Below are 5355 nucleotides of genomic sequence, written 5' to 3'. Positions count from 1 at the left end.
TAAATCTTATATTTACCTATTTTCTATTTGTTTGCTTATCCTTATAATTGAAAGGTCCTATTATGCTTAAATTTTCAGAAATTTATAACTATTTTTACCTAAATTTTTCGACAGATCATTTCGTTCTGTTTCGTTTATGATCATGTAGGTAAAAATTTACAGGTAATTATAATTTCGATTCATTCACTAATAAGAAATATCAATGACTGAATTACAGGTTATAGTAATATAGTCCTAAATGCTAATAGGTAGACAGTTCGTAATTTTTTACTTTGGAATACCGGTATCGGAAATGACAAGAATTGGTATATAAGTAAACATCTCAGATTTTAAGTACCATATTTAATAAATCTACAATGAAGATTTCATTAAAGTACGAAGAGTTGTGTTTCGTTTTATGGAGTGTATCTTCAAAAGGGCCAGAAAGAATTGAAGACATTTCAAATTATATAAAAACTACATAAAGTAGAAAAGTAGACAAAACAGGCATATCAAAAATTGCAAACTTTTTGATGTAAAAAGTAAGTCTGTGGATGGAAATCAAAAGAAATTTTGATTAAAATTTTGTAGTTGGATGGAAACTACTATGGAAATCTCAACTTACAACACATCAGCAGGAGCGCCTTTCAAGTCATACGAAGACTTATGTTCAAGGTCAAAAAAAGAGGGTCACACAAAAACTTTTTTCAATCTCAAATGAGGAAATTGCAGATACATTTAACGAAATGCTGAAAAAGGAAAACCAACCTATGGATGCCGTAAATATTGCAACTATTCTTCCTAATGCATCACCAAAACGACTTAAGCGAATTGTGGAAAGTATACCAACTCCAACATCACAATCAAATTTTACTGAAGAGGAAGCAATAGAGCTTATGTTGGAACTTGGACTCAGTCGAAATAAGTACCAAATATCAAGGAAAGCTCTTCATGAAAAAGGACACAATATATTACCATCATACAAGGCGATCCAGGAAAAAAAACAAACTATCCTACCATCACCTATTGCTGTTAGTGATGTGGAAGCTTGTATTAATATATCATCTTTGCTCGAAAACACAGCATCAAGAATTGTGTCAGACTTTTCAGAAGACCAACTAAGGAAAATTCATAACTGTGATGTTGTCTTAATGTGTAAGTGGGGATGTGACGGTTTATCAGCACTTCCAGAATACAAACAAGCTTGTGGAAGTCGGACATTAGCAGACTACAAAAGTGTATTTATGTCATCATTAGTGCCATTACGAATTCGTTCATTCCCTTAATCCATCATCGTCAAACATCGGAAATTCATTTGAAGATATATGGATCAATACAACTCCGGGTTCAAAAAATTTTTGTAGACCCATTGGATTTGAATATATAAAGGAGTCAAAGAAAACAACAAAAGATTTAGTGGAATATTTAAAAGATGAAATAAATGCACTGGAGCCCATTTGCATAAAAATAAAAGAATTCTCTATTAACGTATCATATCAGCTAAGCTTAACAATGATTGATGGAAAGGTCAGCAATGCATAACAGAAACTTCTTCCTTCTGGAGATGCTCAATATGTAATGAGAAAAAGTCGCAATTCTCAAATATAAACAAAAGCAGAAGTATAAATGAAGAAGTCCTGTCTTTCGGAATTTCACCACTTCATGCCAGAATACGATTTTTGGATTACTTTTTACACATAGCATACGACCTCAAATATAGAAGTGTGCCAGAGAATCTTACTAAATCAACAAAAAATAATGAAGAATTGAAAGAACTGGAGCTGCGGAAAAAAGCAGAATCCAAGAAGAATTTAAAGTTCAGATGGGATTAAACATCGACAAACCACTTCCAAGTTGCGGTAGTACAAATGACGGTAATACGGCGAAAAGGTTTTTTCGTGATTTTGAAATTACTTCAAAAATAACTGGAATCGACAAGGAGTTGGTTCGAAGAGTTAACACTATTTTAATGGCACTGAATAGTAAACATAAAATTAATGGAAATCGATTTGGGGAATATACATCTGAAATTTCTAAATTACTTGTATCTCTGTATCCATGGAGGGAACTAACACCAACAGTACACAAAGTATTGTGTCATGGTCAAATAATAATTGAATCGAATATTCTTCCACTTGGAGAGTTAACAGAAGAAGCCCAGGAAGCGAGGAATCGAGATTTTAAGCATGTTCAACTTTTCAGCTCAAGAAAATGCTCCAGGCAATCACAGAATGAAGATATTTTTAGTAGTTTACTTCTATCTTCTGATCCTGTTGTTTCAACTATGCGAAAAAGATGGATTTGTTATGAAACTCTATTATCTCAAAACGAGGAAGATTTAAAGGACTTATATTACCTTCTGGATATGTATACCGATATGACAGATTATTTTATAAAAAATAAGTAGTGTTAGGAATTAACTATATAAGTAGGTTGTAAGAATTAATTGTATTATGTTTAAGATAAACAGTTCAAATAAAAAAAGCTATTATACTAACTGATTATATTGTATTAAATTGTGTTTTATATTTCGGTGGGCGGAAAAGGTGGTTTGTGTGGGGTGATTTAGGTGTTGTTGTGCGTGGCACATAATAAAATTATATTTTTTTATTGTATATACAATGTTATAGTCTTTAATAAAATAATTAACTAAATAATTTTTAAAAATTGTCCAAATATTTTATTCAACACCAAATGTATGTTCTGTCATACTTAATGATAAAATATGAAAAAGATGAAATTAAAGGACGCAGGTTTAAATGAACATATAATTTAATGTAATTGAGATATTGGCTTGAAATTTTTTGTAAAGGGTCGAGAATTTCCATATCTAACTAAAAAAAGATATTAAGGGATAAATATGGACTAAATATGACAAAATCTTTATTTATGAACAAAACTCAATAAAATCTTCAACGCTTGTTAAATTTGTCATTTCAAATAAGAAAATGCAAAAAAAAAAAATGAAAAGGTCAAAGGGCATCCCGCAATTCCCAAAATTAGGAATGAAAATCCCAAAAACGGGATTTTTTACATTTTTGCCCATAGGGTCCACATTTCTTTCAGGGCTGGGAAAATACTTTTGGAGTAAATAGAAAACATATTGAGGTTTCCAAAACTGCTTTCAGTTTTCTGATCCCAGCTTTGGGATTTTAGAACATGTCGCCCAAAGTTGAAGTTTTGATAAAAATAGGTCATATTCGGAAGGACGCAGTGGCAACATTTTCAAAAAATAGGACAAGTTTTTTACGTCAAAGCGTTCTGCGTAAAGATACCTTTTAGAAAACTATAAAATTGTTATATGTTCTTAAAGAAATTTTAATTTTATTAATAAAAGAGTTAAGACACATTTTTGGCAAAAAAAAGAAACGGCAAAAATCTAAAATTTTTTGAATTTTTAAATTAAAAACGTATATTTTTGGATCTGTAAATGATATTGATCTGAAATTTTTTGTATATTATTGGAAATTTTGTCTAACTAACAAAAAAAAATTGAGTCCATAAAATTACGCCCGGTATTCAAAAAAAGGCGAACCAAGGTATGGTAAATTTTGTATCACTAAATTTTTAAATGCCTATATATTATAAGAGATAAGTAGTATGTCCAAGCATGTTTTTTCAAGATCTCGTCGAGCGCAGAAAATATAAAAATCTTTGTATTTGGGTGAAAAACAAAAAAATGGCACGAGTTTAAAAATTTTACATGTCGTAGGTACCCTACTTTGAGCCGCCACAGCTCCTTCCTTGGGGCATCTGCGTGGTTCATCTTCAAAACTTAAAAAACTTTAAACATCAATATTGTAGAATTATGCCCGTAATTTCAACAAATAGCTATATACAGAGCATAGCTACCTTTGTGGTAAAAATATTTGGAAATTTTAATCTATAGGTACTGACAAAGTATAACAAGTAGTCCGACTCTTTGACAGCAGTACCTAACTCTAAGCAGTAAAAAGGAACATAACTCTATATATGTGTTAGTTACAATTTTAAATTTGTTCGAATTTTCAATACCAAAAATTGAAACTCTGTTTGAAAATTAAAATTCAACAACAAGAAAAATAAAATGTCAATAATTAGAAAAAATATTTTTTTCCAGTTTAGGAAAATTAAACAAAATTTTCTATTAAAAGTGAGATAAAATTATTTAAAAAAATTACAGAATTTTTGTGCACAACCGTAATTTCGCGTACAATCCTTAAAAATTGCCAAGGGTTTTGATAAGTTTAAATTTTTCACAAGAGAGTAGAATTCACACGACACTGGTAGATGTGAGAGAGTAATTTCCTGTATATGAGAGTCGGACTACTTGTTATACTTTGGGTACTGATTTAAAATACATGTCAACTTACCCCTTAGGTAAAGTTACCTACTAGTTATTTTAGTCTGTAGAAATTATAAACAATAGTCTACGTATTTGGTAAATTAATTCCACCAAATAAAATTTCAAATTGTAAGTTTAATTGCAACTTCTACACATATTAGAAATTTTGGATAGACAAATGATGTAGAAATAACTTGAAATTGATTTAATAAGAATTAAAAAAGTATTTTCTTATAATTTATGCAAGAATAGTAATTACAATATCTTTATTAGGGTTAAACTAATTGATATCTTTAAGTAGCACTGCACTGAAAGGAAAATAATTCGAAAACGGCTAATGGTCCGCGAAAATAATTTTTAGCATAATTTTAAAATTGTATTCTTTACAAAAGTTGTACGACGAACAATCATAGAGATATATGCAAAGATTTGGTACTTTTGGACCTTTGACTTCAACTATCTCATTAGGACCATGACTTTTAGACCTTTATTTAGATTGATTAGATGATGCTGTATACCTGTTTATACCCTACACCACTTTAGTGGGAAGGGTATATTAATTTTGTGCTGATGTTTGTAACGCACAATAATATTGGTCCTATACCCATCTTAAAGTATACCAATCGGATCAGAATCATTTTTTGAGTCACTAGTACACAACAGGCGATTTTGAAGATAATTTAATGAAATTTGGTACATGATATTCTAATGTCCCAGGGACAAAGCCTATTGTTAAGATCGGTTTATAGATAATTCAATGAAATTTGGCACATTATCTTCTATGGTACCGAAGACAAAGCCTGCTGAAAATAGTTTACATCGGTGCATTATTTCACCTAGCCCACTTGATTACCCTCACGAATTCTTTAATAATAGGTCCTTATATGACCCTAGCCCCTATAAAAGCCCCCATCAAAATTTCACACTTAAAAGTCCACAATTTCATTCAATAATAAAAGGCTTAAGTATGCATTATGACAACTAAATCAAGTTTTATTTTTGTAAAAGGTATAGGGTATTATATGGTCGGTCTCGTCCGACTATAACTTCTT

Source organism: Lucilia cuprina, chromosome 4, assembly GCF_022045245.1.
Source record: "Lucilia cuprina isolate Lc7/37 chromosome 4, ASM2204524v1, whole genome shotgun sequence".
NCBI classification, from domain to species: domain Eukaryota; kingdom Metazoa; phylum Arthropoda; class Insecta; order Diptera; family Calliphoridae; genus Lucilia; species Lucilia cuprina.
The sequence above is the reverse complement of the archived record's forward strand: the minus strand, read 5'-3'. Positions refer to the sequence as shown.